The 27019-nt window shown below is 35.7% G+C and overlaps 1 long non-coding RNA gene across 2 annotated transcripts in view; it reads left to right on the forward strand.

The window, feature by feature from the left end:
* The first annotated feature begins 2878 nt into the window (after window positions 1–2878).
* Window positions 2879–27019, forward strand: part of LOC143254963 (uncharacterized) — a 63330-nt gene continuing 39189 nt past the window's right edge. The window contains exons 1-2 of one of the 2 annotated variants that reach the window (XR_013030387.1): window positions 2894–3264; window positions 17275–17370. This is a non-coding gene — a long non-coding RNA (uncharacterized LOC143254963). Of the gene's footprint in view, window positions 3265–17274; window positions 17371–27019 lie in introns of both variants that reach the window. The other variant, XR_013030386.1, reaches the window with a different exon arrangement.

The raw sequence follows: 27019 nt of genomic DNA on the forward strand, positions 1-27019 counted from the left end.
TGTTATTATATATGTATATTATATATATATATATATATTATTATTATGTTAAATAATTTTATCTTTATGATCTAATATATAAGTTGATCGGAGAGAGATGTTTAGGACAAACTTCATCATATATGCAGTATCTGTCAAGTTCGCATAATACCAATTCATATTTTTATCAAAATATTTTATTGTACTATGTAGGAGTCTATCTGCTATTGTTTATATGTTTGAATATTTATGCATAAACTTCAAAGAGGTGGTTTTAGGTACTCTATGTGCTGTTGTAAGTAGTGTATTTTGTAATGACTGTAATTTGGTTTTCAATTGTTCTTTACTTACGTTAATCCATGCTGGAGCTGCATAGTCTGTTATAGGTCTTATATATGTTTTGCATATTTAAAGAATGTTTTTAGGTGTTGCTCCACTGTTTTTACCTCCTAGTATAGTTTCTTTTTCGCCAAATTTTAGTTTTTATATTATTTACATGGTTTATCATGTAAGTTTAGAATCATACGTTAATCCTAGAAATTTTGCATGTGCAGCAATTTGGGGAAGTGCTCCATTCATGTAAATCTATGGTTGTGCTTTTTGATGTTTCGTTGACTTTGAAAATATCACTAGTTATATTTTTGCTATGTTTATTTTGATTCTATATTTTTGGCAGTATTCGCATACTCTGTTTAGTTGCAGTTGTATGTTTGTGGCTGCTATTGCTGGTGTTGGGGCACTTTTCCAGATTGCTACATCATCTGCGAACTGTGACGAGTATTCATGATTTGGATCTTTAAGTGGCATATTATTCACATACATGATAAAAGGAGAGGGCTAACCACCCCTAATTGAGGAATGCCGACTTCTGGAGTGAAGAACTCCGAGGAAGTTCCCTCTATATTTACTCTGAATTATCTGTTTTCCAAAAAGTTAGATAGCCAGCAAATAATTCCACGCGATAGTCCCAATTCATTCATACGGCACCGAAGACCACTGTGTCATATAGGGTCGAAGGTCTTCTCGATGTCGAGGAAGCAAGCGACAGTGCATTCTTTTTTTTATTAAAGTTATTTATTATTGTTTTGGTTAATCTAATTAAATGATCTGTCGTTTGTCTAAATTTTCTGAATCCGCTTTGTTTCTCAGGTAATTTTGATGTTATCTCCAGAAATGTGGAGAGTCTATTACTTATTATTCGTTCAAGAATTTTGCCTACACGGCTGGCCAGGCTGACTGGTCGATAACTGTTTGGTTTATTGACTGGGGCCCGGCATAGCCAAGCGTGTTAAGGCGTTTGACTCGTAATCCGAGGGTCGCGGGTTCGAATCCCGATCGCACCAAACATGCTCGCCCTTTCAGCTGTGAGGGCGTTACAATGTGACGGTCAATCCACTATTCGTTGGTAAAAGAGTAGCCCATGAGTTGGCGGTGGGTGGTGATGACTAGCTGCCTTCCCTCTAGTCTTACACTGCTAAATTAGGAACGGCTAGCGCAGATAGCCTTCGAGTAGCTTTGCGCAAAATTTAAAAAAACAAAACAAAACAAAACATTTTATTGGCTGGCTTACCTTCTTTATGGAACATTAATACATTTGCTTGCTTCCAAGAAACTGGGATGTAGCGAGAGTAAAGTGATGAATTAATAGATGGTCAAATAATTTCGGGTAGAGAGGAAGAAAAGAAATGTGCGTTTGTTTTATCCTGACTCTTTCGAGCTAACTAAGCCAATTTCAATCACAATTTGTATGTAAGCACTTTGCGCTATGGGGAACGCTTAAAAGGGTCAAAATTGAACGCGCAGATAGCTCTCGTATAGCTTTGCGCGAAACTCAAAACAAAATTAAACTTAAACCTATTTCTATTTTTGGAAAATTTATTAGTTAATTTCTCCAAGCCTATTGAGTCAAGCCCAAACAGTCTTGGTAGGTTGACGCTTTAGATAATATTGAATATTCTGAATGGATTCAAGGTTAAAAAACTATAAAGTTGCTGGACTGTTTCTCAAACAACAAACGTTATTTATGAAGAAGCTTTGTTAAAATTTTAAAATTTCGAGATAAAGTTTATGTTCAGGTTATTACTTTGATTGGTGTTAAACTTACATTGTTTTCATTAAGTTTAAACGATCCCTGTCACTTGATGGGTATTTCAGATTGTATATATATATATATATACACACAACATATGACATATGAACTTCAAAAACAAGAAATAAAAGCATTTGTTACTCTTAATTTTGGTTTTAGTTACGTTTGAAACAGAACACTTTTGTGGACCCTGTACATCTGGTATAGCAATGAAGATTCACGTAAAAGCCACGTTAGACGAGTTTTATTTTTCAAACTAAAAATGACTTTATTATAAAGCTTCTTATTGTAGTGAGATGTCACTACAGTCAATTATCAACGTAACATCGACTTCGGTAGCTAACATATAAAAATAATGATACAATTCCTCCTCTGTCACAAGAATATTCTAGATAGCTGCAAGTTCAATAACTATAGTGGACTGGAATGGACAAACAACACGACCAAACTTCACAGTAATATACAGAATAGTAATTTACTTCCGTTTGTGCACATTGAAGGAACAAATAAAAAAAATTTTCAATACGAGAGGAAAACTATGTAAAGATTTCTCTCGTTAACGACTCACAGTTCAATAAATATATATATATACATATTTAATAACTGATTCCTAATTAACTCCGTGAAAATATCTTCCACGAAACTTCCTAACATCCTCAGCCCAAGGCAGCCTCGATACCACCCTGTCTTCAGGGACTGGAGTTCAAAACAAAATTTCTGGTTCTAATCCCGCCCTCTTGATTCTTCGAGCCAATCGGTGTTGCGCTTATAGTCGCCTGCAGTTACAAGGGTGACAGCACGAGGTCATTATGCAGAGTAGCAATACATGTGATACGCGCAAGCGCACGAGATAATCTGCAGTTTGTTGCACGGTCGGGTGACAGGGATATCTGCCTCCATGCCAATTATATGTTAGTGAGTGATAGGGGAGGGGGGAAGGAGTAGCATCCATCTTTCACTGGGAATGCCATTCTGTGGTCTGTTTCAGACTAGAAGAGCGGATGGTGCAGTGAATGAAAAAATAGGTTCTCGTGCAATAATGCAACATCAGTGTTTACGTGCGTGAGTGTCGAAGAAGGCCAGATACAGTGACATGGAATGCTGCCAGCCACGAGGCATCTGTGCTCACTAACTGGTGGTGGGTGAATCAGCCGCCATATTGGTCTTGTCAAGGTCGTTTTTCTCTCAGCAGGGAGGTGAGTGGTAGTTGCTTTGATAACTATGATTGATGGTTAAAAGAGTTCGCTACAACAAAATGACTAATGAAAAAAGCCTCATTGTTATAGTTAAATGTTATTATTATTTTAAGTTGATATTGCTGTTAACCTGAAAGATGCACGTGATGTCGCCAATATTTAGCAGGTTTTAATCTTTTGCATTTTAGGAAAGTAAGTTGGCATTATTTAAAGCATGTCTTAAAAGTAAAATGTCATTTTACAGAGTTGGAAATACGAATAACTTGTTTGAACCACGTAACTAGCAAGAAAGGAACTTTTAAGCTTTCTAATCAAGGCCCTGATTATTCTTCTGTAACTCCCAGCATACTTACAACAATGTTTTTGTTTCCGTAGCTAGCATACCAATTTTTTATGCGATCCTATGGTTATTCTTGCAACGCAAAATAAACTGTTTCTTAATGAACTCGTTCATAAATTAAAAAATAGTTAATTAGTACACTGCAACTAGTAAGTTGTTTAATGGTTGTTTATTGTAGGGGAAGATCGCGCTCCCTGTATCTGGTGTTTGTTTATGCTGATTGTTAATAATAATATCTAGCAAAGCAATAAACACGTCTTTTGGTTTTTCTACCTTATTTGATTCATTGTAAAGATCTCAACAGCTATTATTTATCTTTCCAATTGCTCTTTCTTTTCTCGACGATTGTAGAAGGTCACTGCCCTTCCAATACATACCCGGATGTTCTCCCACGCAGAAATCGATCTTCTTTAGTATATAGGAAACACAGTACTATATTTTTTTCATACGTCACTCACCTGTCGACATATTTAAGCGGACTTCAAGTGTGGTTGCTAGGTTACTTGTTTGAGCAGCGGATAAAATACAGTGCAAGGTTCGTCTGGAAGTAGAGGAAAGCCTTTGGCTGAATATAGGTTACGTGGGAGCTTTGCCTCTAAATTCCTTTTTTTTTCCAAGTTCCTGATCTATATTTATAAAAAAAAAAAAAATGTGTAATTCCATTTTTATAGGGTTTAGCGAGGCTGCACGTAATCCGTGATGACGAGAAAACCCACTTGTAGAGAAAATTATGTGTGTAAAAACGGCTGGTATGGATAGAGAAAGCTCAATGTAAGGGAGCGAACGTGTAATTCAAATCATGATAACGAAACAGATCTGTCAGAAACGAAAAACAGAAGTAAACTCGCACAAAGTTGAGTAAAAAACAACACGAAGTTAATTACAAAACCATAAATATATTTGTAACATGTAAAGACTTAAATAAAAATGATAAAAAACCACACAAACACGTTCGCCCTTTCAGCCGTGGGGGGGTTATAATTGACCGAAAGGTCAATCCCGCTATTTGTTGGTAAAAGAGTAGCCCAAGAGATGGCGGTGAGTGGTGATGATTAGCTGCCTTCCCTCTAGTCTTACACTGCTAAATTAGAGATGGCTATCACAGATAGCCCTCGTGTAGCTTTGCGCGAGATTCTAAAACAGACAAACAAAAAATTACAACCCGCCAACTAACTAGTTCATACCGAAACGATTGTTACTTAAGCAATTGATGATGTAAATAGCGTTTCGATCACTGCTGTATCTTTGGTATTCTAGCCAATCTGATGAACCCATATACTGACAAAAAGCCTCTATGGCAGAGCTATAGCATAGCGAGGTTGATAGACATATTACAACGAGTATTTCTTGATGACAAGAAACCCACTCGAAATAAAAATGTATCTCAGAACTTTTATTAATAAGAGAGAGAACAACGTTTCGACCCTCATAGGTCATCTTCAGGTTAACAGAACGAGTATTGTGTGTCTGTTGCTTCCATGACTCTAATCATTTTACTTTAACAAGTCACTGAGCGTAAGAAAAGTTTATCCGAGTTAAAGTAACTAATTGCAATCAGTATGATATATATCAGCATCTCACAGACATAGGGTAAGTCAGTATGATATACCTCAGGAGTTCACAGATTGAGGCGTGTGACCGTATTTTGGTTTAAATTATTTGAACATTTTGGAGGGAGCAAAGTGTATTACAGAGAAGAAATTGGGTGCGACCTAAAGAGTTTGAAAAACACTGATACACATTGATAGTCATGTACCAGTATGATATTTTAGTAGGCATAGTTATGAATCTTATCCCTTTGTTTATTCAGTTCTGCTTTGTAAATGTTTTGACATATCTTAATTAAAGAGGCCAGCATTCTCGGACAAATGCAACATGTCTCGCTACGCGATCCCAACATGGGAAGTGTTGACACTAGAAAATCGAAAACGGTATATCGCTGCAAGAAGGTAACTTTGCACCAAATTCCTTATACATTGATAGAAATAGGCCTAGTAACTGAATAAAAAAAAATCCAACATTATGCTTTTTCTGTGAGATTTGACCCCCCTTTCCCCTCTAATAGGCAAATCCAACTTTATTATAAGCCAGTGTGTTGGACATACAAAGATTTTTATACATGTGCCAAATTTCATTTTGACTGCTGTAAATATGACCGCATATGAACTTTAGGTTGTTTGATCTTTTATCCCCGTAAAATCCTTAAAAATGTTCAAATCAAAAAAAAAAAAAAATGTCTGAGTGTATTCAATCAAAGTATAACACAACCATTACAAGATATAATCCTACCATTACAACGTATAACCCAACCATTACAAGATATAACCCTACCATTAGAAGATATAACACAACCAAGTTTCAAGTCAATCTGCCCAGAAATAAATGAATGGCAGTCGATTGAAAAGTGTTTGGAAGAAGAAGAAAAGATGAAGCAATAATAAAACATGTGGAGACGTAAACTTTTTTTTTTTTTGGCATGACTGGAAAGAAGAATCGTAGAAGGACCCGTGGAACCTCAGAGTATCACTGACAAATAACCACTATATACAATAAACGGAGGGGTTGTCTAAACATACATTGCTGTTTATGTGTGTGTGTAATATCTGAGATAGTATGAACAGGATGGTATAAAAGTGACCTACCACCATTATTTCTCCGACTCCTCGCCCTGACCAGGTGGTTAGAGGGTGTTTGATTTGCTAACTCAGGGTTGCAGTTCGAATTCCCATCCTACCAAACATGTTCGCCCTTTCAGCCTTGGGGACGTTAGTATGTACAGTCAATCCCACTATTCTTTGGTAAAAGAGTAGCCCAAGAGTTGACGGTGGGTGGTGATAACTAGTGGGCTTCCCTCTAGTCTTTTACTGTTAGATTAGGAACAGATGGCGCAGACAGTTCTCGTGTAGTTTTCCGCGAAATTGGAACTGAACTACACCAGGTCCTGACCTTCAAGACCTAAATACGGATGCGGAATTTGATTCATTGATCTTACCCTCACAGCTGTTCGAACCGTATACCGTCGGTACCACGACACAAGGTTACCTCTTCACTTTCCTGCAAAGTTAATAACATCCCAACCAATTATTGTGACAAAAACAAAACGTGAACACATCAGTTAGAAACATCAAGTGTAGAGAGAGGACTTGATGGTGTGGGATTCTTTTTCTTTACCCTGTATCCTTATTGTTTTATTACAGAAAGAACAACGAACTTTGTCAATCGATGACCTTACATGGAAGCTGCTAACAGATAACTCAACCTTTATTCAACAAATATATTGTACCACATTTTGTGTTTTAACGAAGTTAAATTACAGATGTAAAAATACAAATAGGTCGTAAGGGTTTAACGTGAAAAAATGAGAAAACATTGTTTACGGGGTGATTGTAGTTAATATTTGTGATCAATGTATAAGCCATTTTAGGCCCGCCATGGCCAGGTGGGTTAAGGCGTTCGACTCGTAATCTGAGGGTCACGGGTTCGAATCCCCGTCGTACCAAACATGCTCGCCCTTTCAGCCGTGGGGGCGTTGTAATGGTACAGTCAATCCCACTATTCACTGGTAAAAGAATAGCCCAAGAGTTGGCGGTGGGTGGTGATGACTAGCTGCCTTCCCTCTAGTCTTAAACTGCTAAATCAAGGACGGCTAGCGTAGATAGCCCTCGTGTAGCTTAGCCTGAAATTGAAAATCAAACAATGCATAAGCCATTTTACCATACGTGCACGTATTCATTCTGAGAGTTGTACGTTCCAGGAAATGAATCCACTTCGTGTAATAGATATTTATCTTCGCAACGTGGATGATATAAACAATCGTGTTGGTCCATAATTTCGCTGTATTTATATGTTATATAAGTACAAAGTTTAGTGTTAGGTGTGATTATTTTGTTGTTGTTGTTCAGGATAGGACCTACCCTAATAATGTCTTTCGCAATTTAAAGAAGAACTCACTCTACTAAACGATTTGTTCTAATATTCATACGAAAATAAATTTAACCTGTTACGCGATACGGTGTAATTTCACATTGCGGATGTGATAAAGTAATATTTTTCCCTAACAGATAAAAAAACGAGCGACAAAGTACATAATATATTTAAATTTTCGTAATGGAATGACAACATTAATGTATGCTAAAATACGGTGGTTTGTGATCCATTTATAATTAAAGGAAGGGGGCTAAGTACGGTTTAAACTAATTCAGTGTTATAACACGTATCAAAAAGCGCGTGTTTAAGTGGTACTGTACCATTATTGTTGCTTGGCTAACTTCTCGTACTTGCCACAACACAGTTTCTGACAATTCTGACAGATTCCAACGGATTGAATTCGACAGTACGTTCGTTCGTTGGTTACTTAAATTTGTAACACCTGAAACAAGAAGATCACGGGAGTAAACGGTTTTAAGTTTCCTTCCACTTTTTTTAGGCGTTTTTGTTGTTACACGTAAAATTGTCCAACAGACTCCGTGTCATGTTCACCGCAGGTATCGAACCTCGAATTTTAGTGTTTGATACCCCCACCTGGTCCTTAATGTTCAGCCACCGGAAGTCTATTTGGCAGACCAAGAAGTTGGGGAAAACACGTAAATATTTTTTTTCGTTTTTTACGCTGTGCGAATTTGAGAACATTCTTAAAAAGGCACTGATGTAGAATCGTACAATACTGTTGAGTCCTCACTCAAGTGAGATGTCAGTCTGGATGCACATGGAATATGACGTTCAACGCGAAGCCCTCTTTGTCGGATTAGCATAATGATGATGTCCTTTTAAATGTTAGCACCCAACATAACCGGTTGGTACAATTTTCGTGATTACTATCATTTAAAGGACCGAAGCTTTGTTGTTAAAGTAGCTGCGTTGCATCGGTGTATTGGTTTAAGTGTTGTTGTTTTCGTTCTGTTATACTATTTCTTTATACACTCAATTCTTCTCGTGTATCACGTGACATAAACACGACACTGCCTGTGAAAATTTCTTGCTCGAAGTGACAGCTCATCTTCCTAGGAATGTTTCCTACCGCCAGGGTCACATGCTGTTCCCCCACCAGACAAACATCCTTTCTTACAGTTTGCATTCTTTAGTCGCCTAGCAACAACATAAGAATAGCATCTGGCGCTTGGGTTTTCGATTCCAACTCGAACTGAATACTTGGTTTCAGAGTAAATATTAGCGAAAATGCTTACCAAAATTTGTTCATTTATCAGTTGCCAAGTTTTAACATATATTACCTGCAAAGGTTTGGCTTAAAATTAAACAAGTTATCTTGTAAAATCATCCATAACATATTATCTTCCGATGTTTTATTGCTGGTTTATTATTTATTAACGCATTAAATAATGCAATTTAAAAGTATTACTATTTATATTTGTTACTGAATTTCTCCTGCAGATGGCAGTGGCGCATTAAGTGAACGCTTATCAATCCATACTACAGTTTCAGTAACAAGAATGAAACCTATCAATTCTTCCATTTTGTAAAACAAAGAAATGCTAACATGGCTCGCATAAGTACATACGCATAATTTAGTAAGTAACGACAATATAATGAGGATACAACACTGCAATAATTGCAAGAATGTGGCTCCACTAAAAAAAGCAACCAAAGAAACTTGATTATATTGTCTTTACGTTGATATCACTAAAATATAAAGATAGCTCAAGTCGAATAACAAATTCCATATCATGGCGAGTTTCGGACTATATCAGTTGTTTTCGACAATTTCTCTAATGTGTCAGAAATGAAAAATTTATAGAAGTTTTATTCGTGAGAGACTTTTTGACGACTTTTAGAAGTGATAAGTGTTATTAATTACAATAATGAAGGTATTACTTCGCTATAATTAGGAACTTTGTAACCAACGAAGTCATAGACCCGTGAATACTTTGATGCAAAAATAGTTCTAAAAATTACGTTTAAAAAATGTCGTATATGGACCCACATGTAATTGTAATATTAAATATTTATCTTGGTAATGGAAGTAATATTGTTTCAGGTAAACAAAACAGCTTGTTGTTCAGCTTGTAAACAATCGTTAAATGTATCTGTACTAAAGTAACCTTTCCTTCTGTTGTATGTTGCATAGAGGTTTATCTGGCCTAGGGTCTTTATTTCCAAGCCATTGTCCAGTTTACTGCACGCCACAATATAAATAGGTGTATCATTGTTATAGTTATTAATTTATCATCTGCGGAACGTTGCAGTATGGAATATTAATTAGAAAGTTGACTGGTAATGATGTGGTAACGAAACTAGGTCACCATCAACCCCAGAGAGCTCACCGGCTTGTAGTAGCGATTGAAATTCGTTTCTACGGTTACGTTAACGTAAGGGACTTGTGTATGCTTATTAAGTTATTGCATGTCGCGTATAAAAGCCAGTTTTATGTAGTTGTTTATGTGATACTGGGAAGATTGTTTTCACAGTTGAATTAATAAACTGAGTTTAGGGTTCCTCCTTACTAATATTAGAGAAATGGGAATTTTTTTTTTTTTTTGGGGGGGGGGGTTAAAGATCTAACTGTGCTTATCTAGGTATATCTTTAGCTACTCCAACCTCCGTATCCTGTTCCCTGGTGGGTAATAACGATATTAAAATCCGGATCTCGATTTCCTGTAGTAGACTGGACAGTCGTTGCTACAAACCACTCGGCAAATTTCGAGTTTATTGAAGTTGTACAATGGACTGTCCGTGTTACGTTTAACGTTGGAACCGAACCTCCAAGTTTAGCGCTATAATCGCTCAAGCTTATCGCCGAACTACCGGAGCAAAGGAAAATTATATTACGGTTCATCTTGATATTAGCCGAAATACTGGAGCATGGAAGGGAAGATAACATGTCCAAAAACGTTGATATGCTGTGTTATCTGTCTGAAGTCCGTCGAGGACTATTAGTTTGGTTTGGTTTGTTTTGAATTTCGCGCAAAGCTACTCGAGGGCTATCTGTGCTAGCCGTCCCTAATTTTGCAGTGCAAGACTAGAGGGAAGACAACTATTTATCACCACCTACCACCAACTCTTGGGCTACTCTTTTACCAACAAACAGTGGGATTGACCGTCACATTATAACGCCCCCACGACTGAAAGACCGAGCATGTTTGGTGTGAGGACTATTAGTAACGTAGAGGATAGGTGAACCCAGGATTTATCTTGGGGGCGTTTCTATTATGTTAATAAATATAACTCATTTTTATCAAATCGATTGGACAGAAAAAAAACGTTGTGAAACTATCCATTTTTAGACCTAAAAATAAACTATTGGTACAAAATCAGATTTTGAACCCCCTCCCTTCATTGATCTGGATTAAGAACAATGTCTCACCTCCATAATCACTGACTCTCCCTTTAAAACAAACAAACTTTTGATGTTACATTCCTATTTATAAATACTGATTTTTGAAAGATCTTTGGTGTTACTTTTATAAAGCACAGGATGCATTCTCTGTGAACAAAATATAAAACTTGAATACATTAATCAAATGAAGTCGACCACTGAAATTTCTCTTAATTTTCATAAGTATTCAAGAAGTGTTTGTTTGTTGTTGTTTTTTCAATTTCGCGCAAAGTTACACGAGGGCTATCTGCGCTAGCCGCCCTTAATTTAGTAGTGTAAGAATAGAGAAGGCAGCAAGTCATCACAATCCACCGCCAACTCTTGGGCTACTCTTTTACCAACGAATAGTGGGATTGGTCGTAACATTATAATTTCCCCACGGCTGAAAGGGCATGTTTGATGTGACAGGGATTCAAACCCGCGACCCTCGGATTATGAGTCGAGCGCCTTCACTTGTGCCGGGACATTAAAGAAGTGTTTTTGAACGATGTTTCATTTGTGGACAATTACTTTTAAGTTTTTCTTTACATGAATTGGATCGTCATATATATTTGTTTCGTGTTCAGACAAAACTGTTTGTTTTTTCGCGTGTCTTTTCTATTTTTCCAATCATGTTTTGAAAGTTTTTACTCTCTTGTATTCGACTGAAAAATGTGTTTGACAATTGTTATATTGAAATAGAACCATTTCTTTCTAATGAGAGGTCAATTTTATGCAACAAAATACCGAATATTTTGCAACAATGTGTAATTTCTCATCTTAAAATATAAGCTCTATTACCAAAGTACTTACCCAATTAGATTCTGACTTGAATCAAACACTCTTTTGAAGTAATTTTCCTGACGTAATTCATCCTCACTTTGAAACAAACAAACCCAAAATTGGAAAGAAACCAATTTTTAAAATGTCTTAAAAAAGGAATAAACATTAGCCGTATTGCCATTGATCCATCAGAGTAGAATTTTAATACGTGAGTAAACGTTTTTTGTCATATGTAGAGAGAGAGGGAGTGAACAAAGAAAGTTATGGGTATGTTATACGTTTCATCCTTATGATGAGTGAGCGATAAGTCTGGGTGCTAATTCACTACATATCGGGTTTCGATACGTACGATGGGCACAGTGCAGATTGGTTATCATCTAGCTTTGCACTTGGTAACGACCACACATTCCTTCCTGAGTTACCGACCGTCCTATGAAAGGAATATTTTACCGTAGAAAGTAGTGAAACAAATCCGTTGTTAATATCAGTTGACTTTAATGACACGTAAAGAAATGACTTGTACAGTGTATGAGTCATTTTAAAGTATGTAACAATAAAGATCGTTCTTTTGTCCTGTGAAATAAGCAGGGAGGTTTCGCGAGCCCCGTGGAAGACTGGGCTAAACTAACGGTTTTTCTTACTAATCACACTGTCCCAGTTTTCCGGATCTACCGCTACGAATATCATGTTTTGCTTGTACTATGGTTTTAATATAACCTGTTATGCACGCCTCTTCTTTGTCCAGTACATTTTCAAACGGACCAATTAACTTTTGTAACTTGGTTTAAAATTTTGCGTAAAAGGGTTATCTATTCTAGCCGTCCCTAATTTGAAAGAGAGAAGGCAGTCAACACCAATTCTTGGACAATTCTTTTATTATTAAACTGTGGGATTGGCCACCCCATTATAAAATCTCCACGACTGTCTTAATAGGATCGAGATAGACAGGCCACTTGCTGATAAACATAAATAAGAACTTGAAAGATGATGAACCAGCTGGGAGGGGGAGAACGTTCCACGGTCCCACTCAATACTTAAAATAAATCTAAAGCTAGGTTAATGGACGGAGTTTGCTTGTAGGGAGCCATTGACATTTCAGAGATACTTCGGCGTATTGGATTATTTACATCTAGAATATAACGTCCATTTACTAACCTTCCACCTCTTCCAGCCGTTATGTTCTGACACCTAGTAACGCTAGGTTTGTGTGTATAACATCTTTCAAAGATCACAAAACGGTCTTTTTTTTTACTCTTATTGCAATTTCTGTTGGGAATCCTTTCCACACTGAAACGAAGTCAATTATTGAACAGTCGAATTAAAGATGAAAAGCTGTCCTCTTCCTACGTACCGAAGAAATATTTCATTTATTTCTTCTCTCCATTTTCTGCCTGTTAAGAGCGTTTTTCACTACGGTGTTGGCCCGGCATGGCCACCAGGTGGGTAATGCGCTCGACTCGTAATCTGAGGGTCGCGGATTCGAATCCCCGTCGCACCAAATACGCTCACCATTTAAGCCGTGAGGGCGTTATAATGTTACCATCAATCCCACTATTCGTTGGTAAAAGAGTAGCCCAAGAGTTGGCGGTTGGTGATGACGACTAGCTGCCTTTCCTCTAGTCTTACACTGCTAAATTGGGGATGGCTAGCGCATATAGCCCTCGTGTAGTTTTGCGCGAAATTCAAAACAAAAACAAACCTTTCTTCAACCTCTGTTGAAGAGAACATTAAAATTAATAGAAGAAAACCAAAATTGAAGCCATAAGATCCTTCGTTATTATGTTTAGTAAATTGTACATGGAGAGGATAAAAATAGTTTAAAATAAATAAAACGATGTAGGAGTTACCAAGAGGACATTCTTCATTTGAACAAATCAATGGGATCAAATTAAAAAGCGTCTGGTTTTATTGAACCTTTAATTAGCGACTCGGTCGGGGAGTAATGACGAAGAGAAACTGCTTTGTGATACAACAACGTTTCACCCCACAGAGTGAGAAGGTGTTTTTCTTGAAATCTACGTGAGTTACACACCTGGGTCTTTTTTCCACTGGAAGGCAGTATCGGAAAGTGTTTTATTAGATTTATTACGTTATAACGATCCGTTTCAGGATCCTGGCACGTGTTTTATGACAAAACTTTGAATCATGTGTATGAAATCCATATTTTGATATTATGCTCTTTTCTACCGGTTTGTTAAAATATATATTGAAGCTAAATACAATACGCTAACGGTGGGCGTATTAATGGCATACTATCAGTAGTGGGTAACTTAGTGTTTAGTAGAGACGCTGACGGTGGTCCTAGTGGTATACTTTCAGCTTATCCCCTAGTAGAGGCGCTGACGGTGGTCGTAGTGGTATACTTTCAGGTTACCCTCTAGTAGAGACGCTGATGGTGGTCGTAGTGGTATACTTTCAGGTTACCCTCTAGCAGAGACGCTGACGGTGGTCGTAGTGGTATACTTTCAGGTTACCCTCTAGTAGAGACGCTGACGGTGGTCGTAGTGGTATACTTTCAGCTTACCCTCTAGTAGAGACGCTGACGGTGGTCGTAGTGGTATACTTTCAGCTTACCCTCTAGTAGAGACGCTGACGGTGGTCGTAGTGGTATACTTTCAGTTTTACCCCCTCGTCTTCCTTGTATGAGAGGATTCTCTTTAGAAACGGTTGTGAAGTAGGTCGAAATCACAGTTAGAATGCACGAGCGCACTGCTCTGCGTCCACAGCTTGTTTTAGATGTGGGTAGTCTGTGTTGTATTTCTTCTTTTGTTTGTTGTTTTTTTCTTCAGAATATTACGTTGCGTTTTTTGGTTTGTATTTCGCGCAGAGCTACACGGCTATCTGCGTTAGTCGTCCCTAATTTATCAGTTATATACCCAATGGAAGAAAGACAGCTAGTCAGCACCACCTACTGCTAACTATTTTACTAACGAACAGTGGGATTGATCTTAACAATATAACGACACCAAGCCTTAAAGGGCAAGCATGTTTGGCGACAGGACTTTGAATCCGCGACCCTTAACCACCAGGCCACTGTGGTTTTAAGGTTTAAGTAATCGTCGATTGCTCGTTACATAAATAAAATGTACATTGCATTTATTTATGTAGTGTAGCTACATAAGAAATACGTTCAATAGGCAACACATACATGTTTTGTGGGTATCCATTAACAACAGCGCGTATACTTAAGTATGCTCTTCTTAGAAGTAACAGTTTGTGTTTCTTGTCACACAGTTCTACAACGGCGATGCTTCCCTTGAACAACAATAATCTTACTTTTTAGTAACACGGGTTACTGACTTGTTTCTGTGGAGTCCACTTACCACATAATGTTTCATATATTTGCCTTTAGGACACCATGTCAATCCCTGACCTGAACAACTGTGTGAAAATCCGACTATGTAGACCGTAGAGCATACATGCAGAGAACTTCGGCAGTAAGTGGTTGGGCTAATTCGTGATATTTGTACTGTCATACTCCACGTGACTATTTACACTGCAACCGATAAAACCGTAGTGTATCCACTCGCAAATAAGTCGTTTAGCAAACTGTTTGAAAACTGAGTGCTATTATGGGTTATTTTAGGAGTTAACAAAGCACCAAATACAAGTAAACATTTCGAGTGTTCATTGCTGAGTTCTCCATTCAGTGACAGGCCTAGCATGCTCTGGTGGTTAGGACAATCGACTAGCAATCTTCGGATCGCGGGATTAAACCCGTCACCATAACACATTTGTTCTGTCAGCCACTAGGGTGTTATAATGTGTAGATCATTCCTACTATTCCTTGGTAACACAGTAGGCCAAAAGTTGGTTGGAAGTGGTGTTGACTCGTTGTCTTCCCCCTAGTCTATTACTTGAAAATTAGGGACGAATAGAGCATAAGTCCCTCGATAGCTTTTAATAAAAACAAGTAAATGTTCAGTAACACTTTTTTTAAAACACAGTCCTAAATAACACGTCCATTAATTGATTGGTTTCTAACGTTTGTTACACCCAATATTTACCTCTGCCACAAAAGTTGAACGCTGGTCATGGTTTCACCTGTGTGTGTGTGTGTGTGCTTGTATAATTTTTGGGGAGTCAAAGTCACAATAAGATCAGGAACCCCTCCCAAAAAAAAACACCTTAATTGTTAACATGGGGCCGAATTATTTCTTATTTTCATTCTATAGTTCGGTAAGAATGATCGTATTTTGATTAAACTTGGTGGATGTATGTAGAATATTGTTACTCATTGTGTTATCAGAAATGGTCCATGTCCTTTGATAACGACCAGACATGCGGACACATTTTCTTACTTCTAGATATGTGAATGTGATCAACGCTGCATGACTGAAGTAAGTGTTCTACTGATTGTCCCTCTAGTTTAATTATTTTTATATAATTTAAAATAAAATATTTAGATTGTTTAATTTTAGCACTAAAAATAAATTTTTATTCACTTTTAATTTACACATGATTCAACATACAATACCATAAAACCTGTTTTTCTACTAAATATGTTTTATGAGTATACAAATAAATTTGTATTTTTATTCTTTTTGGGTAGATTCTTAATAATGCATCCTCTTCGGCAGCCAGTAAGGGGGTTCACAACAAAACTGAAGTAACATAAGACCAAAATATACCAAATAGAAAGGAAAAAAATTGTGGGGAAATTAATTTGTATTTATGATATACTAACCATTATGACCTTTAATCGTTTTTTACATGGACAAGTGGCGCCTAGGTTAATCTTGTAACAGTTTCGGTTGATGTAATTTTCACTTCTATTTCATGTGGATTGAAGAAATTAAGAGTTTCTCAGTTAAGCTTCAAGTTAAGTCTCTGCTTTCGTAAAACTAGCAAGTTTAAAGTTAGGGCTCTGTCTTTGTAAAACCAGTCAAGTTTCAAGTTAAGGCTCTGTCTTTGTCAAGCCAGTCAAGTGTTAAGTCAATGTGGAGTCTTTGTGTCTTTGTTAAGTTTTCTACGTAATGATTATTCATTGCAATTTGGCTTCAGTTTGGTTTCATTTCACCTTTTTTAATGTTCTATGTTAAATAAAACAATTGTAATGAAATTGTGGCGTTTGCTCATTGTGTTAGTTGCTTCATCATCCGCCAATTAGATCGTCAGACTTCGGCTGTGACAGTTTTATTGTTTTTCCCGTAGTAAACTTTTAATAAGATTAGGTTGTCTGTGACAGCAGATTGACGAGTTCCATTCCCTTCCAGAAAAGCCACTTACTCCCACTTTTGTATTTTATTACTTTTTTTTACTGAATGAAACATTTGCTTCTGTGATGTTGTTGTTGTTACTGGAATTCCTCCGAGGAACGATTAAAGTTTTCAAAAGTCCCAGCCGGTCGTGAGAGGTTATATCATTGAATTGTTAACACGGAATGTGATGCTGAAGTGTATTTTTGTCTCTGATAAAAGAGCTAAAGCACCTCATAGTTTGTAACGCAAAAATTCGTGTTTCGATATGCGCTGTGCACACCACATGTATTCCATTATCTATCTTTATGTTTAACAACAAAGAAAACCTCAAGGTTCTGTAAATTTTGAAGATTTATTCTATTGTTTTTGTTTTTAAGGCAAACTGGTTGGCAAAAAATGTTTATCACCTGTTCGACATGTAGGCGGATCTGCGTACAACTTTCTTGGCAGTGACTGTTATCAAGTGGCGAATGGTATGGAATATAGTCTGTAGGAATACGTAACACTGGTGTTAAGGTTTTTAAGAAGTGACCATGGCACAGTGGGTCCAAATATTCCTATTGAATTAAGTGTTTAATTAGAGCGTTTTACTATGGTGTGCATACAATTATTATATGTACTGTGTAAAAGTTAAAGCTATTACATGAATACTCTGCCAGATAATAATATAAACTTAAAAGTCTATGTTGTTAACAATAATAGTAATAAAATATTAATTCGCTGACTAAAAAAATCTGGTCGTTGTTCGCGTAAGAGCACTTGACTATTTCGACAGAGCTGCTTACTGAAATGAAACAAATTATTCGTGAATTCGTACCTCTTTATTTTGTTATATAATATTAGCAGACGATTCTAGTTCTCACCCAGAGTGAGCAGACGATAATAATTTAATCACGACCCATGAAGCTGACTTATTCCTGCTTTGTTAATGTGCCTAACTGCGCCTATCGCACTTGACCTGTATGACTTAGCCAAGTGATAACGTTTCTGTTCTACCTTAGTTGTGTGAATTTATCTCGACAACGTTTCTCTGGTGTTTCGCTTCTGTGAATGGTTGTATCTGCTTTCTTCTCAAGTGATTTTAAAGGTGTACTAGTTTTTCTTCATATATTTTAGTCTAGATGCATTACTCTAATCGTCTGTGTGTCTGTCTGTTAATATTGAATATGTATATTTCTAGCATATCCGTTTACCCTTTAAGTTACGAAGTTTTTCGTTGTTTTTTTTTTGTTCAAGAACCGTGAGGTGCACATATTACATTATATTCAGTAATTTTGTTCTTACCTATCAAAAGCTTTGATTTAAATAACTAACTAACAACATACTTGTAATACTAATAGATACTGTTAATAATAATAAAATATAATTCGTGTATTATCAAAAATTCTGTAATTAACAAATTTGTGGATCCACAAGCCAGTTGGTGCATAAATAACTAAGGAAAAGTGTTTTCCAAATAAGAAGGGGTTTGTGAACGCTATCAGTGGTTAGATAGACGTCGTTTTTGTAATAAACTTACGTCATTAAGAGTTAGGTCTACAGAACACTGACTTGAAGTATTGAGATTAAGTAATAATTTTGAATGATTGATTTTTCTTTTCTTTTAGATTGTTGAAGGTTTAATCCACCTCATATCATTCTTAAAAGTCACAACGAACTAGTATAAACTATTTATATCGAATGGAACTGGCATGGATATTATTTATGGTGTGTATATTTTGACATGAACGAAGTCTGTGTGCACCTCGATAACAGTCTCGCATATAAAATGTGTGTTTGTTTGTTTTGAATTTTGCGCAAAGCTACTCACAGGCTATCTGCGCTAGCCGTCCCTAATTTAGCAGTGTAGGACTAGAGGGAAGGCAGCTAATCATCACCATCCACCGCCAACTCTTGGGCTACTCTTTTACCAACGAATAGTGGGAATGACCGTCACATTATAACGTCCCCACGGCTGAAAGGGCGAGCATGTTTGATGCCACGGGGATTCGAACCTGCGACCTTCAGATTACGAATGTAAAATGTAAACACAGAACATGAGACTCAACTGAAAATTAGACTGTATATATTTTTACACTGTTTACTTAATGTAACATCTCTCCGTTTGACAATAACACTGTCAAAATCAAAGTTGGCATAAACGTCAATAATCGGTCTACTCAGCTTCAAATTTTGGACTTTCTTTTTTTCACGAAAGTAAAATCTTTGCTCTTTCTACGTCTTCTTCTTTGTTAACTATTCATAATTAATTATCTGTTCTCTTAAATCATAGGTATGAGCATAAAATAGTGTATATTTCTGTAACTCAGACAGTTTGATATTATCTGGTGTAGTCTGTAGACTACAGTGTACATAGGATCATGATGAGAGCCAACAATGGACATGTAGTTGAAATGCTATTATATTTTTTTTACAATAAACTCTTAAATAAATAAGTAAAAAACAAACAAACAGAAGTTATCATTTAACCTATTGTATTTTTTAATGGATTCTTTTGTTTGGTACATATTAATTTTGCTAGTAGCCGATTTCATAAAAATACGCTGGACAAATCTTTGTAATTGCCGATACTATCTTGATCAGACAAAACATGATCATAGCTGGTCCTAACGCATTTCTCTTGAACGTGAATTAATTAAGTCTTCACTCGAAAAAAAAATCAGTTATAATGGCTCACATAGATGTGTATCTGCTTATCACAAACAATGAAATAATTTAAAAGTACGTAACCTAGTAATAATGACAGTGAGCTCTATATGTGGTTAGGGATTATACCTAGACTTAAATAATTTTTAATAAACGAATTAAAACAATTTGTTTTAAAACAAATTAAATAACTGTTATCAGTTAGCCACATTTCGACAAAAGGCTTCAGTGCAGATACAGAAAGACCGTCGTAACTAAATATTTTACCGCTAGAGGAAGTCAGAAGGTTTCCTAACGATTGGCTTTTTAAGATCTATTCTTTAAAAGCTAAACAAAGAGCTTCATTATTTCATAATAACTCTGGTATTACGTGATGTAGCAAGATAGTGTCTTTCGTATATAAATAATTAGTTATGTTTAACATATCTGCTAATATTATATGTTGCTCGTACTCAAACTGTTCCTGTTGAATGCACGATATATATAGTACACTAAAATTATTGATTCACCTAATTATTAGGCCTATATCGGCATGGTACAAAATCACCCATACTGGACTATACATTCCTTGGGACACAGGACATGAAACAAAACAAAAACTCAGTGATGTGGAGAAAACCCACTTGTAGAGAAAAAACGGCTCGTTTGGGTTGAGAAAATATTTCAACAAGTTTCCTCCACAAACCGGAGAAAACATACGCACACACCTAGACAAAAAGCAAAATTAACTAACAAAAGTAAACATACCCCACGATTTAAAAAAAATCACGAAACTATATACTGCTGCATACCATGTATTCCCGACATTAGCAGTAAAATAACCAACGTTTGCCAAAAACTAGCAAAAAATATGACATTCCAGTTAATATCAAATTTATTCAAAAACCAGGCACAAAACTAAGGTCTATACTATGTTTTAACTACACTGACAAACACCACACCAACATTATTTATAAAATACAATGTTATAACTGCCACAACTTCTATATTGGAGAAACAAGTAGAAAAATGGAAACCAGATTCAAAGAAGGTAAAAAGTCACCTTCACACGTTTTCGAACAGTGCAAGTCATATAAACACAACATAACCATAGAAAACACTCAAGTACTAAATAAAGAAGCAAACATAAACAAACGCAAAATTAAAAAAGCCTTACTTATACAACAACTCAAGCCCAAAATAAATCAATACAAAGGAACACCTTTATACCTATATTAATAAATATAATCCAACATCTGAGCACGCCTTTTACATTCCTACACCTAATTACACAACCGCCTTCAAACATGTGGTCGGCTATCGGTCAGTTACCTCTTTCTTTCTTTATGAACCTGACGATGACCGAAGAAGGTTGGTTGGTTTGGTGTTTTATGGCACAAAGCAGCTAGGCTATCTGTGCCAAATGACCGAAGAAGGTCGAAACGTTGTTCGCTCCTCCACATAGTACTTTCTGTACTCATATCAGCCGTTTTTTACATATATAATTTTCTCTACAAGTGGGTTTTCTCATCATCACGGATTAAAAACGGTTCTTAATGCTCCAGAAACAGTAATCAAATTTGTTTAGAAGTTAGGCGTACTTCACATTCAAAGATCCAAGTAATTTGATACGGAATTGTGAAATATATCTTGTAACTTTTACACTCGAATTCCACTGTTTCTCATATCCTAAAAAGATTGGCAATCCCGTCAGTTACTGTTTCAAACTGTTAGAATCTGTATGACCAATCGGAGTGTTTTGTGTTTCTTAATTTTGTCCATGGGGAAGGGAGGGGATAAAAAGCTTAGGTTAAAATCTAATAGGGTAGTAGGGGTAATTTAATTCCCCTGCTCACTGACACGTGCTAGAAATATGATAAAACTGGTTTAGGTTTTCTGCAATAATATAAACTATCCACTCTACAGGAATCATTCAAGCCTGAAGGGTCACCACTATCAGTAAAGGTTACAGAGGATAGGTTTTCGTAGAAGCCTCTCTATAATGTTTATATTTACTAAAGAAGAAAGTTAGTGCATAGAATAATATAGTTTTAATACAATCGATCCATATCTGAAATTCGATTTTGTGTATCAATCAATAAAACTTCTAACTTTAGCTTTAATAGGAAATGTTTGTAGTTTTGTTGTTTTTTCATCATTCCCTTAACCATCTTTTGTGAAAAGTATACAGTAACGAATTTCTGATATACTTTTTTTTTTACAACAAAATTAGTATGGATTTTTACCGATCTCGAATTTTCTGTACAATACTTTTGAAAAGTACGTCAACCGTTGTAGTAATTGACTATGTCAGAAATGGAATATCACTTTCAGTCGCCATTTTCTAATAACATGTAGGATCTCGCTCTGTTCCTTCATTAAGTAGGTTAATAAATGCATATGGGACATCTCAGTGAAACGATGCATGTAATATTTGCAACAGGGTAATTTGGGAAATTAACTTGACGAACGTAGAGATTATTTCTGCATAATGTATTCTGCTTGTATGCTCTAGCGTATCAAAGATATCTTGATCTTCTAGTACGGTTTTGAGATTTTATTTAAATTCCATCACGTATTTCTTAACCACCCCAATTTACACATGAGCTAGCTAGTTTCAGTCGGTAGGAGGCTGCTTCTAAGAATACACCAATAATTGGTCGGCGTTATTGGCCAATGGTACAAGAATTACCGTATTCGTGTATTTCATGTGTTGCCGTTACTTAGAAGTTTTAAAAACGATTTACTAGAGACTTGTATACAAGACCTGAAAATGAAGAGTAGCGACTTCCCCTTGTTAACACCTTTCCACAAAAATGGGGATTTTTGTGTGAACAGTAGTTACACTGTCTCGTTACGAACATGAATAAAGATTTCCGATTGGTCATCAGATATCAGATCCGAGGTCTATTTTGTGTTTTCAAAATGAAAAATCTAAAATAAATTCATTACTTCTCTGGGAATTGTCTGCCACTCTCACTCTCAAGATAGTATATAACTTATCAGATTAATTTCTAAGAATTGGTTGGAACATTTTTCACACAAACTATATCCTGGGTTTAAGAACAGTCTTAAGTTGAGCGAACTAATGAACCACTTTTGGTTCACTTGATTTAAAACATTTTCTCTTCTTGATGGTATATTTTCTCCAGCTTTTAGCTGCTTTATACCCATCTTTTAAATTCAGTTGCCTTTGTTGTTCCAGTTGTTACTTAGACAACATCCATGGAACTCAGTTAACTGAGACCCTTTATTACTAGCTAACTAGCTAGTAGCTGCTCACTTTGTTTACCTAAGGTAATTTATTACTCCAGTATTCTTAATAATGCTTGCTGAATTAAGATATTTCAGGCCTTTTAACAATGACCCCTACTCTGTTGATATACTATGATACATTGATTAGTTGCATAATGTGTTAAGTAATTCTTTGGATTTCCTTTCCTGTTGTGCCATACTCCAGGGCTCATATTCTGTGAGCTTAACACATCTTGTTTTAGAGTATTTTTATGTTTGTGTTTTTCAGAGTATCAACTTGTATTTCTGCAGGTGAGTTTTATACATTACATTATACTGACTAATTTCTTTTCTTTTTTTTTCTCCTGTTACAACTTTGTATAAACACGACAAAAAAGTAGGGTTTATTTACTCAAAAAACTTCAGGAACACAACTATTCTTTTATCTGTCTTGATCTATAACTAATATGATGTTTAGAACAGTTTCTCCAGGAACACAACGACACTTTTTTCAAACCTTCAAGTCAGAAACAATATATTTAATTAGGATGGTACCTGTGTAGGTATATAGAGGTTTGAACAAATCTGATGGCTATATGAGGTGTCTCGTCTCATTAAGTGTGGGGTTAAACCTATTCTACAACATGAGATATGTATCAAACACCTCTAGTGCACAAGATTGAGACAAATGAGAAACTGATTGATTTATCTAGTAACAATTGTCAAATCTAGTGATTCTTTTAAAACCTATCCCTCCTTCCTTTGTGCAGATGGTGACATTGTCCATACTTATTTTCTCCAAATTTTATTTTTGCATAGTTTAAAGAAGTTTAAAAGCTTTCTACACACATTGGTTATAAAAATGTCATATAAAGTTCATTTAAAACTACAACTTTTTGAAGAGCAATCTGTATTTGAAGGCAAATTATTCATGCATGAAGAAGTCCACCATCTGTTAACTGACTTCAGAAGTTTATTGAAACAACTTTCTGTTGCTTGATCTATTTAGATTGCACTTGTTAATGCCTTTAGCAAATCATATCAATTTTTTGTTTTTGTAAAATTGACAAGTTTCTATTTTGAGCCTTAAAAAATCTGAATAAATAATTTTTTTTTTCCATGTTTACTATATAACCAGCCATGTGCCTTGCAGCTGCTTCCATACAGGGAATGAAGTGTACAGTTCCATATATCTTCATAATTGTCTTCATCCTGTACTTCAAAATTATGCCTACTTATCATCCATTTGTGGAACAAGTCACACATGAGTTTCTATGACACATTAAATTTATGCTAGATTCTAAGCAGTACAATATGGTGCTGCTTTTGTTTTGTGACATGTGAGTATTCTTTTACGTGCGGGCGTGAAGTGTTGAGCAGTAAGATTGTTATTATAACTTCAAGATTACTTAACAACAAAAAAAGAACAAATTTCAAGTGATTCTGAATTAACTTGTAAGTTAAAAGATACTTCAGTGAAGATGAAGATAACAATGTATCATTGTGGTACACATTTGTTTGAAATAGAAACCCATAAGTTCTGTACTCAGTAATCTCTGTTAATTAAAATTATACTCCAAGAAAAGCTTTCCAAAACATTTCATTGAAACTTTTTATTGGACACATGTAGTTTTTAGCCAATGGATTTCTGGAATTGAAAAAGTCAAAAGTCTATCAGATGTTCTTACAAATTTAACTGTTGAGTTAGTTAAACTGTGGAGCAAGTTCAGACCTTAGTTGCAAAGATCTATGGCAGCTGCCACACTTAAATTTTGTATCTTGATGCTTCAGTCTTCCTGACATGTCTTAATTTTACACATTTTAGTTTTTATTTTTATTTTGAACTGAACCCAGGACTGGAAAGGTCAACTTCAGGTGACTGTCAGCAAGGGTGTACTTCTTGCTTCAGTCTTCCTGGCAGTTCCTAATTTTACATATTTTACTTTTTACCTTAATTGCCCTATACCTATACTGTACCACATCTTGTCTGGCATAGATAACCTTGTAGCTTTGTGCCAATAAACATTGAATTCCTACCTACCTACCTACCTACCTACCTACCTTAAAGTTTGTACTGCAAAGTTATCTTTCATTTTAGTCTGTGCTATTGAATTTGCCTTTAAATGTATTAACCATCTCTGCTTTTAAAAATTTACAGTCTGTAAAAGTATTTTGAATGAAGTTTAAGTGTGACATATATCACACATGAGAGATAAACTTATAGCCATGGTTTCTCTTGCAATTTATGAGTACCAGTTCTCCAAGGAAATGCCACAGTTGTAATTTCAACATCTGACAGTTTTATATGCATGTTTTCACTAAATGTACTAATTCTTTTCCTCTCATGCCATTACTAAAGAAACAGTTTGCACATTACAGTTGCTATTTAAAGAAATATGAACACCAGTAGCTTCTGGCAAGAGCTGTGTCATTGTCTGTATCAACATCAACATATCCAAGAAACTGACTATACAGGTTTTCTGATGGTCACTTTATCTGGAATGGAAGCACAAATAAATCTTGTAGTGCACTAGGTGCTCTTTTATAGGACCTGATGCCTCATTATTGTTTTGGTAGCACTTTTGGATAACCTGAATATGGTAGATCAAGACTACACACAACTGTAGTGGTGTAAATCTGCAGTATCACACCAAAACAATGAAAAGGTAGAGGGGAATATTCCTCCCTTCTCCACCTGCCATTAACAAGCAGTGTTTTTTAACATTGCTGAATCAGTTTACCAAAACCATTAATGAATATTAAATTTTCAGTTAAGTTTACAAAACTACTTTTGTTGAGCTCCTGTTAGGAAAACTTCAATTATTTTTTTCCTAACTTCCTTCCACTGATCAACTGTTTTGTTTGTATCTATTTTTGTGGTTGCAGGATTATCAATTGTGTGGTAATTGGATCTTTAACATTACTCTGTACAAATGTTATATCTGAGGTAGCTTGAAGCGGAGCAACAGGTTCAGGTATGCTTAAATCAATGTAACGTCTCCAAAATAAATAAATCGCAATTCATAAGTTTAACCAACAATTTATTAAACCAGTTATACTTTTTCATATGTTTTTAAGTAAGTTCTTTATTACACGAACAATCTACTTTATTGCTTGACTGTTGTAACCATTATAATAATTGCTAACTATTAACTCTTACAGAAATACTAGAGTGCCATTCAATAAGAAAACTGTTGCTATAGAGACAAACATAGCAACAAGCACCATTGTTTTGGTTTACCTATAAAGATGATGATCATCTTTAAAACGGTGATGGTATTATAACAATATTTTATTGTAAGTTGTTCTGTCATTATCATCTTCTTACGTAGTAAAAATAACCTTGTCTAGTCCGCCTAACTCTTAACAGATGTGTTTATTTCTTCTTTACGCTTCTACACGGAAATGCCACACTAATTTATCCGTGGCTGCTAACATTAATTCCAATACCTAAACATATTGTTTGATTCATTCTACAAGTTCAATGACTTGTATACTGACTGGTTCAATCGTATTTATGACTTAGGAGATAGTAGAAACTTTTAGTAACATCAACAATGTTTTCCTGACGCGAACTGTTATATTCTAGGCCTACACACGCAGATCAAGATAAAACAAACAAAAGTTTATATTACATCAAGAATATAGATTATAACAATCTTACCAAAGTCATAGAAATGTCATGTTCTTCATAAGATATTTAATCGACTGAGTTCTTAAATTAAACTACACTAACAATTTTATGTTAATTAGTGTCTTGATAGTATTATAGGCCTACTTTTACCTATTTTATTTAAGAACAGCCTTCAGCAATTAAAAATAAACAAAGAAAACTGTCATAATAAACAGGAGTGTTGCAGCAAGTTTTCCGGGGAGGGTAGAGTAGTGTGAAATTGTGAATTGAATTAAAAAATCATACACATACGATGAATGAATGAGGAAAGAATTGGGCTTCTCACTTTCCAGGAGGATAAGTACCCCTGTTCCCCTCCCTGCGAACGCCCAGGATAATGAGTTAAAAACATTTATTACAGAGACTATTTACAACAACAAATATGAAAAGTACTGATCGTTATAAGCCCAGCTTTATATTAAATAAGTGATAAGACCATGGTTTAGAACCTGAACGACACTTTAAAAATCTATAATGTTAAGCGACAATAAAGAAGTTGCTTTGATACTTAAGTAATGGAAGCGTCTGAAACTATTTTCAACCCAGATAGAATCACGTCATTATAGACCGCTGATGGAGTGTTGGACCTT

Source organism: Tachypleus tridentatus, chromosome 7 (assembly GCF_004210375.1).
Source record: "Tachypleus tridentatus isolate NWPU-2018 chromosome 7, ASM421037v1, whole genome shotgun sequence".
In the NCBI taxonomy this organism is placed as follows: Eukaryota; Metazoa; Arthropoda; class Merostomata; order Xiphosura; family Limulidae; genus Tachypleus; species Tachypleus tridentatus.